The sequence below is a fragment of the Chiroxiphia lanceolata genome, chromosome 3, assembly GCF_009829145.1.
Source record: "Chiroxiphia lanceolata isolate bChiLan1 chromosome 3, bChiLan1.pri, whole genome shotgun sequence".
Lineage (NCBI taxonomy): Eukaryota > Metazoa > Chordata > Aves > Passeriformes > Pipridae > Chiroxiphia > Chiroxiphia lanceolata.
This window is the reverse complement of record NC_045639.1, coordinates 103,868,120-103,881,408: the sequence shown is the minus strand read 5'-3', so window position 1 is coordinate 103,881,408 and position 13,289 is coordinate 103,868,120.

Sequence of the window (13,289 nt, the reverse complement as noted above, 5' to 3'; positions counted from 1 at the left end):
CAAAGCACTGTTGCAGCGCTTGGAAGTGGTCAAAAAAGAGTAACTGTGCATTAACAATTTCTAGGAGCTAAAAAGAGAACAAGCATACATACAAAGTTTTACTATTGCAGAAGCCCGACATGCTTCCTCCAACACAAGAGTACTGCACAGAAGTCTGGTCCCCTGCTTCCCTCTAGAGCCTTGCATTGATAAATGAAAAGAGATGAGGAAGGTCAGCAAGAATAATCAGAAGTAGAAAATAACAAAGAACAGAGAACAAAAATAAAATATTTAGATTTTGAAGTGATCAAAGAGGTGGAAACCTGAGGAGAAACCTAGGCTAATGATTAGAGGATTATCTGACTGGATTGCACAGTTAGAGCTGGAATCTTTTAAATGTGAGATAATATCTCAGAAGAAGACATTAAAAAATTGAGATGGACATTATATTTAAATACTCTTTATTCAAGACTTAGTTTTGGGACTGTTTGTCTCAATGTCTCTTTTTTATGTTCAAAATCAAATCTTCAACATACATTTATATATATTGCCCACCTATGAAATTATCATGAAATCAACTGTTTGTTAACTAGTAGTAGTCCATTGTTTCTTACTTAAAACAAATGTATTGAGTTTTCAAAAGAAAGCTTTGACAAATCTCCATTATTCTTACCCTTACATGAAAAAAACATTTTTTTCTACCTTGAAATAATTTATTTTCTAGAGACATTTTGTAATTTATGTAGTACTTATGTTTCTTAATGATATTATTTTAAACGTTTCTATTTTTCTCAAATTGATAACAAAAGGGAATCTGATTATTTTGTCCTTGTTCATTTATCAATGTTTAATATCTCTTCAGAAGTTTTACTTTGCAATTCTTTCCAAAGAACTTTAAAAAACCCAACAAAATCCCTGAACTTATTTTGGGTCAAAGAAATTAGTGTTAGAATAAAAATATTAGCTTGAAAAGAAAAACATGTCTATTGTAGGACATTTACATTTAGGTACACTTGCATAATCCATGCCTTGATAGGTTTTAAGATGTAGTAAAATTGTTACCAGCTTTAATACCCTATTTCACATGTTATTTGCCTGAAGATTATAGATTCTTCCAGAAGGGCCTTTTATACCTGGGCTTCATACAAACCATAAGTAATGGGATATACATACATATATATAATTTATATATATATATACATAAATATATTTCTTCAAGGGAGACAATACATATCTACCGTACAGGAGCCTTTGCAGATTGTTGGGTCTATTAAAGTTTCAGAAAGCACCACAACTCTATATGCAAACTAACGTTTTGTAAGAGTGTCTTCAAATCTCTTCAAACTTCCAAACTCCATGGTACAATGAAAAAGAATAGAATAAGAAATTAACTAGAGGAACTATAAGCGGTAAAGTACCCTAAAATTTTAATAGTGTCATAAATTTAAGTAAATTTAAGTAGCTGTGTAGTTCTTTGGGTTAGGGCAACTGGAGTTAGAAACTTTAATGACTGTGTGAAATGGATTGACAGAACTAAAATAAGGCAACGGGAAATACACTTAAAATTTATGTAATTGATATATTTTTTCTGGGAGACCTTCTTCTACCACACTTTTAATTAAATAAATGACTTAACTGTATTTTATAAAATGGATTCCAAGACAAATATGTTAGCTGAACTATGCACTGACAGAAGAATTAGTCTTTGCTGAAGTGCTTGTAGAGAATTTCTAAGTTCCCTTGGAATATTCATCTTTAAGGCAGACAGCATAAAAAGTAAATAAATAAACACTGGCATTAAGTGGAAGGAGGATGGAAAAGAAATGCTTGCAGTAAAAAGATTTGTACAGCCAAAGGGCAAGATGGGTCAAACCAAAACTATCAGCAGCGCAATGACAGAATCCTGATATATTTTCCTAATACAGCATTAACGTCTTGCCATAGTGGTGATCTTGTGACCTTGGCAAGATTTACTGCAATTTTTCATGAGAAGTCTGTTTTGACTTATAACCTTGCTGATACACACAGGAACATATAAATGACACAGATGTGCTCTCAGGTAGAAGCATAAACTTCTTTTGGGACATTTCAAATTCCATAGTTCATTACTAAGGCATAGGAGTAAATTAAATACATTTTGTATGACACATGAGTGTTTCAGTTATAGGAAAGAAAACATCAGAAAATGTCATGAGCTAAATGTAGGGGAACTTTATTACATAAAACATGCCTTGCATATCATCAGCTGCACTTTTGAACATTACATCTGCAAAGTCATGAAGCATTTTAGAACGAAGTTGTCATGAGCCATTGCACATACTTTGGCCTTTCGATACTCAACTACTTGGAAAAGCTTATTTTTCAGTATTTTCTGAGTCATTTAGGAACCAGAGAGATTTCATTCAAAGACTTTACCCTTTTTTAACACTTCAGCCCTGGAAGCTGCAGGCTTGTGGGCTCAGCCAGGAATTTTACTTTAAAATATATATTTAGGGTTCTTTAATACCTCAAGATAGCATCAAGAGAATAAGCCACATACTTGTTCCCAAGATGTATTTTTTATTAATAATTTAGGGGAGAAAATAAGGGAACTTGGTAGAAGTTCAAAAGGGCATCACACAAGCTAGGCAAAATGCTCCATCAAAATACTGACCCAGCACATACTATTCCACAACAATTAAGTCAAAATCTAATTCCTCCAGCTCCAAGCCACTCAAAGCATCAAGAAAGGAGTAAAGAAAGAGAAGTAGAGGGAGCAGGAGGAGAGGAGAAAGAGGGAGAGACAGATAATATAGCTACCACTGAAACCTTGTGGAAGACCAACTCTCACATGTCCAGATGGCAGGGCCACGACAGTGGTGCTCATATGCTTTTGGTTTTATCTACTTTAGTCCCTATGGCTAATCCCTCCAGGCAGGGCCTCTGACCCACCAGCCACCCTGGGGTTCCAGGCCAGGGTGAGGGGCAGTGTTCTCACTGAATCTGTCAATCTGAGGCTGGGTCAGGGGCTGCAGGAGATGTGGTGTGTTATAGTTTTCCCAGGCATTTTGTGACTGGTTTCTCCCAGGCATTTTGTGACTGGCTTCCTTATGTGGGTTCCAGGGGCTGCCATGAGGGATATGATGCCACTCCACCTCTGTGAGGTTCAACTCATCCCTTCACCACCAACCCCCCACTCAAGGTGATTCCAACACAATAATTACCGATCTGCTGTCTGCAACCTTTCTGTCAGTAGCTACTTTTTAGAGGTAGACAGTGTCATCCCTACTATGAATATAATAACATACATATTGACAGGAATTGAGTATGAGAAGGTGCACAGGAGGCTCCTATTTAGAGAGTTTTATAGATAAATATTAAAAAAAATTGTACAGTATGTCTTAAAGCATAATGATCTCGCTAAAGTGTGAATAAAAGCTGAAAATATTAGCATTGGCTGATTAAGAAACCATTTGTGTTTCCCTCCTGTTGATAAGATATATATAATGACTTTCATTAAGCAGAGACCTGACAATCAAACACAACATAACTTGCTAGTAAGGTACAAAGGTATAGGCAACTAAAATGAAAGAAAATTTAAGCTGATGAAAGAAAGTAAAGTTCCTGCTGCTGTTTTTTTATCCAACTTTATACTTTTCTTAAAAAGAGATGTCATAAGTAGAGGATTTTTTTTTTCAAGTATATGTAAATACAGTCTTTATTGTAAAAGTGCTGTAAATATGAAACTGCATTTTCAAAGGCCCTGGGAGACTTTAGCCTCTACCTATTTAAAGTTGCTATTCTCAAAACTATTACCCAATGTCCAAGTTATTTCTATAATTCACATTTTAAAAGAGAAAAAAAAGGTCATAAAACTTTAGTACACTAAAAATAAGGATAAACAATATATATTTCTATATGTGCAAACTATTCATTACAGAGTGACAATAAAGTACTTCATGATTCTGAACTTCTTGTGATTAATGTATTTCTTGTTCGCATCAGCTTCACTTCATGCCTTGCTACTCATCCAAGGTGTCCCTTAATCAGCACTGCTGCTTAATCTGTCATTTCTTGTTGCTTAAATAACACAATCACTTGTGGTAAGAGGTATGTAGGACTATACAAAATTTTTCCACTTTGAACTTTAGAATTTCTTAAATGTCTTTTGCAAGACATTTTATCATCATTCTAACAGTTTCAAAAACACGTGAACACCTCACGTAGAATTAAAGCAAATGAAATCTTTTTAGTGTGTAGATATCCTTGTTTTCCATTTGAGAAGTTTTACTCAGCATGCCATGCAGTGAGCTATGGTACCTTTATCTGACACTCTGAGATGCAATAGAATGGTACTGGAATTACATGGTGCTTATAATTTAAAATAAAGTATGATCTTTTTGCCACAATGAATCCTCCAAGAATGACAACAACATGAACATGAACTTAATCAAAAAATGCAAGAGAGACACTCAAATCTCAGATACATTCTGTCAAATAATATTGGGGGGAAAAGATACCATTTTTAATGACAGCCATAATTTTGTGCAAAAGCATAGGACCCAAAATTTCCAAAATCCATTGATTTCTCACTTCTCTGAGAGACCATCTCACATGTTGCAGTGGCAAAAGAAATTAAGTTTCTTCCAATAAAGGATTTGAAATAAAAATAAAACATCCCTTTTGATATGGGGAAAGCAGTGTTTTTATCAAAACGCAGAAATATATTGGTAAAAACATGAGGAAAAATATAAGAGTTCCAGTTGGAATAGAATAGAACATTTCAGTTGGAAGGATCTTCCAGTGATTGTCTAGTCCAGCTGCCTAACCACTTCAGGGTTGACCAAAAGGTTAAGGTTGTTTTAAGGGCATTGTTCAAATGACTCTTCACAGAATCATGGAATATGCTGAGTTGGAAGGGATCCATAAGGATCATCAGTCCAGCCCTTAGTCCTGCACAGGACTATCCCCAGGAATAACACCATGTGACTGAAAGTATCATCCAAATGCTTCTTGAACTCTGTCAGGCTTGGTGCTGTAACCACTTCCCTGTGGAAACTGTTCCAGTGCCCAACCACCCTCTGGGTGAAGAAACTTTTCCTGATATCCAACCTAAACCTCCCCTGACACAGCTTCAGGCCATTCCCTCAGGTCCTGTCACTGGTCTGAGAAGAGACCAGTACATGCCTCTCCTCTTCCCCTCACAAGGAAGTTGTAACTGCAATGAGGTCTCCCCTCAGTCTCCTCTTCCCAGGCTGAACAGACCAAGTGACCTCAGCCTCTCCTCTTATGGCTTCCCTTCAAGGCCCTTAACAATCTTTGTTGCCCTCCTTTGGACATTCTCTAACAGCTTAATTTCTTTCTTACATTGTGGTGCCCAAAACTGCTCAATATTCAAGGTGAGGCTGCCCCTGTGCAGAGCAGAGCAGAGCAATCCCCTCTCTCAACTGGCTGGCAATGCTTTGCCTGATGGCCCCCAGGACAGAGTTGGTCCTTCTGGCTACCAATGCACTGCCGACTCATATCCAATTTACCCTCGACAAGGACCCCAAGGTCCCTTTCCATGGCACTGTTCTCTAGGATCTCATTTCCCTGTCTGTACATACATCCGGGTTGCCCCATCCCAGGTGCAGAATCCAGCACTTACCCTTGTTGAACTTCCTACGGTTGGTGATTACCCAGTCCTCTAACTTGTTGAAGTCTCTCTGCAGGGCCTCCCTGCCTTTGAGGGAGTCAACAGATCCTCTCAGTTTTGTGCCATCTGCGTACTTGCTTAGTATCCCTTCCAGTCCCACATCTAAGTCATTAAGATGTTGAAGAGTGTGGGGAAGCCCACTAGTGACAGGCGAGCAGTCTGATGTCTCCCCATTCACTGTAACCCTTTGTGCTGGACCTGTGAGCCAATTGCACATCCACCACATGATGTCGGTACCAATCAACTACTTCTCTGGGAAGCCTGTTCCTGTGTTTGACCACCCTCTCAGTAAAGAAATGCTTCCTAATATCCAGTCTAAATCTCACCTGGTGCAGTTTTGAACATTCCCAGATGTCCTATCACTGGACACAAGAGAGAAGTGATCAGCGCCTCCCTCTACAGTTTTTTCTCCTCAGGAAGCTGTAGAGAGCAATAAGATCACCCCTCAACCATCTTTTCTCCAAACTAGACAAACCCAGAGTCTTTAGCCACCCTTCATAGGTGAAGGAGAATAACTATTTCCCAGCCATAAACCAAAGCAGGGAAAAAAAGAAGGTTTTTGAAGTGGAGAATGATTAACTGTGTGTGTGTGCTCTACTTTGATTCAGAAGCAGCACTCTACATTCATTATTTATTTCGTAATATTGAACTAAGACTAATAAACTAGACATATGCTTCACACAAGGATATGCAGTAAATTCCTAGACCTTGCATATTTTTGTCTCTGGGAAGTGACTTAGAAGAGAAATTTGCACATTGAAAGTTTTTTTGCTACAGTTTAAATACAAAAAAAATGTTTTTGTTTTTTTGTACATGAAAGCCCAAAACTGTCCACTCGCCAACTTCAGACAGTTGAACTCTGGGCAGGCCATTACCACCTTATACTTAGAGGATCTTTCCGTCAAGACAGTCTCATGGTAATGTGTTCGGTTGCTTGGCTATGTTTTATAGATGAGGAAATGAAACAGAAAAATATTTCAGTCTAAATTCTGCCCGCATTATGCTCTGTGTCATCAGTTTCTTCTGACGTAGTAAAGCAAGTAAATCATAGAACAATTATAACATGTTTTGCTCAAAATCCTTTGAAAATCTGTTGAGATTTGAAATAGAATTTATTACCAGCCTTCTAAATGAATTCTAAACCTAAAGATTGCCAAGTAGGATTTTAGTATCGTGTTTTTTCCCAAGTTGATATAAATTCCATTGTTTAAATTATTTAAAGAAATTAATCCTATAAAAATCTGTTTCTTGAGATTAGGCTATTAAAATAAATAAATGTTTTATGCATTAGCAGATATGTTACCATGCTGAAGGTTTAGATGGATATTTCACTAGGCTTTTATGTAAAATTTATCTGAACATGAATAGACTTAAATAACTGTAAAATCTACATAAAGAACCCTAAAAAATTGAGTTATGAATTAAAATTTATTTTTTTAATATTCAGACACCAGGAAGCATTTGTATATCATTGTGATAGGATACGGTTTGTGTGTACAGCATGCAAATAATTTTCTTAGCACATGGACCAAGACAGATATGTAGCAGGCAATTTCTATAAAGACTTTTCATCAAAAAAAAAGAAAAGAAAATACATGGCTATGGTTACATGGTGAAGCCCACAAACAGAGTATATTTTGTTAAGTAAAATCAACTGCTTTGTGAACAGCCAACAGATTCCAATAGCCTTGCTCAAAGCAATTTGTTGAATATTTATGATTAAAAAATACATTTTCAAGATGAGCAATTTATGCACAGTGTTCACAAATTATTCAACTGCTTTGAATAGTAAGTAACCTCTTTAAAGAACCTTTTTATTTTTTATAATATGTTTCTTTCCTCTCTTGGTGGGAGTTGTGAGTTACAGAGTATTTGTAGCACAGGTACTCCCATCAAATATGAAATTCTTTAGTTGGGTTGCTATGACAGTGAAAATAAAAGGCATGACAGTTCAAATCTGTGTCTTTATTATGGGCAGATAATAAATACAACAAAATGATGAAAAAGTAGGATTTATGGGAGAGAATATAATAAATTATGATTAACATAATACATTTTTACAGAATTGTTTAATGGAAGCTTCATTTAATATTCTTAGCTTGGGTTTTTTTAGAGAGTAAAAAAAAAATAAATTATAAATATATTTGCATAAACAGATACAAGTTTAACAGTCACCAGAGAGAGAGTAGAGAGAGATTTTCCATAAATGAGGTCATCTATCCGAGATCCAAGATCCCAAAGTAATAAAGAAAAGAAGCACTCACTAAAAGAAGAAAAAAAAAAAAGGTGTGCAGGATTACACCAAAACTGTATAAACCAGTCTGTGTCTACCTCTTTCTTCTCAACTCACCATAACAAACAAAAATAATTTTTGATTTCTTTAATTACACAAATCTATATAGACTATAATGGTCGAAAGCAGGTATCCTACTTTCAGCTGGAACAGAATTCATTTTCTCCCTAGTAGCTGGTATAGAGCTGTATTTTTGATTCAGGATGAGAACACTGTTGATAACATGTTGACGTTTCAGTTGTTACTGAGTAGTGTTTGCACTGAGCCAAGGTATCTTTGCTCTTCACCCCACCCCACCAGCAAGGAGGCTGAAGGTGCACAAGGAGTTGGGAGGGGAGTGCTGACCCAAGGGATATCCCAGACCATATACATATCCCATACCATACGGTGTCATGCTCAGTCTATAGAGCTGGGGGAAGGAAGGATGGCATGTTTGGAGTGATGGCATTTTGAAGACCCATCATTTAGGGGAAGGAAACACCTAAGATCAGTAAATGCTTGTTGGTCAAAATGAATGAAAAAGTCAGAGGGTCCAAGACAATCTGAAGTTTTATTAGTAAATTACACACTTGGCATGGAAATCGGTGTGTTAGTCCCTGAACTACTATAAAAGCACATGGTAGTGGGCTTTGGATAGAGAGATAGGGTGAAAGGAAAGAGAGAAATTAAAGAGGAAGAGATTAACTAAAGAAAGAGAGAAAAAAAAAGGAAAAGAAAGAGGAAAAGAGAGAGAAAAGGGGATGATTAGAGAAAGAAAGAGAGGAGAAAAGAAAGAACGAGAGAGAGAAAAATAGATAGTCTTGGTTTCAATGTCGATCCAGCTCATAAGTATCGATCCAGCTGCGTCAGTCTGGCTGATGAGATGACCAAGGTCCTGAGGGTGCGCTCAGGCTTGGGGGTGATACCTTTTTATGGACAGGTTTCTCTGCCTGGAAGATAGATTTCTCACTTTCTATGTGAATTAGTTATCATGAGCAGCCTGTTCTTTCAGGTCCTTCTGGAAATGGGTTGGAGGGCTTTGGGGGTCTTTAATGATCTTAATCTCACCCTACAGTCCATGTCCACTTCCTGCCACTCATTCCTGTGCTTGTGTTGTACTGTGTTGTGGTTCTTCCTCATGGAAAATTGCTGCTGTATCTTTTCCTGGCTCCACTTCTCCAACCCAATCTTGTTCTTTCTCACACCATGTTAATACCAGTAGTCCTTAGTTATTACCAACAATTCTTGTCTGTTAATACTAACAGTCCTTGGCTGTCTCCAGAGCCACCCAGTTGTCGGTGTTTGAGACATACTGATTAGCCCCTTACCTTCTGAGAATCAGGAGCTCAAAAGGGTCTCACTTTGGTTTATAGGGTTGCAAGACAGTGGGCTTTAGTCATAGTAATTTTCCATCCTGGCCACAATTTGAGTCTGTAACTTCTTTTGAAGATTTAACAACAAAAATATTATTTCACTTTGGTTGTTATTCAGGCAAGAAAAATAAGTTTCCAAGGCTATTAAAAACCAGCACTAGTTCCTGGGAACAGATAGTGTTTCTGATAAGCTCAAGAGGGGCTTAGTCCAGATGCTGTTAATCAAGACTGAGGCCTAACAAGCATTTCTCAGCTCATAGTGCAGCCTGAGTGGGGGGGGAATACACCACCACAATCTAGCCCACAACTAAAGTCAACTTCTCTGGGCCTCTACAGCTGTTTTTCTTCCCAAGTCATCATGAAGTGTGATGGGGCCCTCCTCTCTTGGGGGTGGCTAAACACTTACCTGCACATGGGAAGTTGTAAATTTATTCCTTGTTTTACTTTGCCGCAGCACGTGGCTTTTGCTTTCCCTACTAGACTGTCTTTACCTCAACTCACAAATTTTCTAGCTTTTACCCTTCTGATTTTCTCTCACATCCCACTGGGGGAGTGAGCGAGTGGCTGTGTGGAGCTAAGCTACCAAGCTGGGCTAAACTACAACAGTAGGGAATTACCAACATTTGATGCAGCTCCCTTGCACATAAACGTTATAATACGTGATGCTTATGCATCGGCTTCGGGTAAAGTACAGAAGCATCATATATGGTATTAGTGGAAGGAAAAATACTTCATTTCCTCTAAATATTGAGAGAAACATAGATAGTAAAGCAGAACTGCAGAAGGAAAAGCTTAAATCTCATGATCTCAGTGAACACCAAACCAAACCAGACCAAAAAAACACCCAAAACCTCCTCAAAGCTAAAAATACACCAACAAAAACTCCATTTCAATTCCTGCGTCAGCTACAACTTTTCTATCATGTTCTTGTGAAGTTGCATGAAAGACCTCTGGTCACTGCTTTTGGAAATGATTTAATTCTCATTTTTGGCATCTTACACACCCCCAAAGCTTAATATGCATAGTGCTAAGCATTCACACCTATGACTGATATAAATAGGAGAGTGAATACCTTGTAAAGGCAACATCCCACATTATCATATGGTTGTATGCCAACAGGTCTAAGATGTGCTACACAACCAGGACCACAGAAGAAATTATTGGTTCAGGCTTGTCCTTATTTCTGAAATACTGTCCTACATCAGAAAAGGCATCCATAACTGACATAGCAGATCTACTACAGTTTGGAATTCCATGAAGCAAAATAATTACCTATATACATTGTACAGCACTTAATTAATATATTGGGATTAACTCGAAAAGGTGTAGGTAAAGGAGGTACTAGTCTCTGTTCTGGACTGCTACTTAATCATTACATTGCAGTTATCATGGGTCCTGTAGAGTTTAGGAAATGACAGGCTATCATAAAACACTATCAAAAGGTTTGGGTGATATTGCCTGTGTAACATAAATTCTAGCATCCCTTAATCAAAGTGCTTAAGTTACTTCTTTAAGAGTTATTTTTTTAAGAATCTTCTTGGCATAATCATCTACCTCATTAAACTGGTTCCATGACAGTGTGACTGAACTCTTGTTAACGAAAAACAGCAAAGAAAAACTGGTGCAGTGAGGTGAATAATCAGCAGTAATATGAATAAAATTTTCAAACTGAACTATCACCTTGTTGGACTTTTTTCTTAATATTTATATAAATATGCTTAGCTAGATACATAAGTGGGAATTAAGATTTGAGACTGCTATGGCTCTCTTTGTATGTGTTTTTTTTTTTTTTTTTTTGAGGGAAGAGATAGGTTTTCCACCCTCTTTAAAATCACCTACCAACTTCTGGTACTCATTATATTCAAGTAATGCAACTAAGCAGCATAGTGCTCACTGAGCACTTCAAAATGGAATTTACTCCTAACAATATGATAATTAGAAAGTTGCATCAGGCACTTCCTTTGCAGTGCCAGAAGAAGGCTGCATTTTTGGTCCTCAGAAGATCTCACAGGTGAATAGAGTTAAGAGGATATCTGCTACTGAATAGTATTTTTCATCTTGAACAAATTAACTTCTGAAGTTGGAAGCACATATTATTCCTTTAAACAATCAGGAATATAGAATCGTAGAATCATAGAATATGCTGAATAGGAAGGGACCCATCAGGATCATAGAGTCCAACTCCTGGCCCTGTGCAGGACACCCTGAGAATCACATCATATATCTAGGGGCATTATCCAAACACTTCTTGAACTCAGACAGGCTTCACGCTGTGACCATTCCTCTGGGGAGTCTGTTCCAGTGCCCAGGCACCCTTTGGGGGAAAAACCTTTTTCTAGTCATGAAAGTCAGTACTGGAAGTCAGTACTTGAAAACATATCATACTGCCCTTTGTTTCTCCCAACAGATCAGTTAATTAATTGAAAACTAAAGGACCAAACTCCATGTTTTCACACCTGTATTCAAATCCACATTACCAACTTCCACCTCCCCAGATATCAAATCTGCAATACTCTGAAGCAGGCTATCCAATTCTATATGTTGGAGCTCTTTCTTTTTCCTGAAAATATTTCAATTTACTTTGGGTCAGAAAAGAAGTGAGTGTAGGTATGACATGCTAAATGCTAAATAATATTCAGATATGCTAAATGTGCACAGGATGTTGCTTGTATTATGTCAAATGACATAGAAAGGCCTGCATATATAACCTACAGCTGTCATCCTCCAAAGGAAAACAGCTGCTTGAAGACTGTCCTCTGGAAACGGTTGTCTCTCCATGATAACTCTCATATTTTACTCAGGAATTACAGAACCACAGAATCACATTATAAGTTGAGTTGGAAGGGACCCATATGGATGATCGAGGCCAACCCTTAGTCTTGCACAGGACCAACCCAAGGAATCACACCATGTGACCGAAAGTATCATCCAAATGCTTCTTGAATTCTGTCAGGTTTGATGCTGTGATCACTTCCCTGCGGAAACTGTTCCAGTGCCCAGCCACCCTCTGGGTGAAGAACCTTTCTCTAATATCCAACCTAAATCTCCCCTGATACAACTTCAGGCCATTCCCTCACTGGTTCTGTCACTGGTCACCACAGAGAAGAGAACAGTGTCTGCCTCTCCTCTTCCCCTCACAAGGAAGTTGTAGACTGCAATGAGGTCTCCCCTCAATCTCTTCTTCTCCAGGCTGAACAGACCAAGTGACCTCAGCTACTCCTCATACATACTACAAGGTCTGTTCACTTCTTCCTGTGGCTTCTTCATCCAGTGACACAGCTCCTCAACCACGGTACACCTTCTGCAAAATAACTGTTTGCTGCCCCCAGCCTCACGTGCTCCTGGCAACCTGTGACATGTAGAGCTGCATCTACCATCAGCAGGTCTGGCTGGCTGGAGGCCTTGGACCTGGTTGGTACAGTGACTTCAGCAGCTCCAAGAGACTGAGCTTTATGGCATGTCAACACCCCAACTGAGGAAGCTTAAACTTATACACTAACAAGACTGTGGCTGAAAGGATCTCTTTGTTCTTTCTTACCAGCTACTTAGTCTATTTACTGCCCCTATTGGCTACTCCTGGAGGGTCAGAGAGGAGCCCTTCCATCGCCCTGACTGCACGAACTGCCCTGCAAACTGACATGCCATGCCCTCCTCTCTGATGTACCACACCCTAACTGACATGCCATGCTCTCACTGCCATGTCCCACCCTCACTGACATGCCACACTTCTGTTTGCCCCCTCCTGTTCCCTGTACTCATACTCCTTGGAGCCCTCTAAAAGTCCCTCGATTGTTTAAGGAAGTACTTGCTGGCCTGGGCCAAGGCAGCACCGGTCACATTTTGAATACTTTCATACCGTAAAGAATCAAATACCAGTACCTATCAAGTTCCTTTGATGACCTTTTTTTTTTGACAGTTATAGGCATAACCCCTTTATAAGCTATACTACAGTTTATAGGTTTGAATAGTAGGTGAAGAATATCCTAAGGAG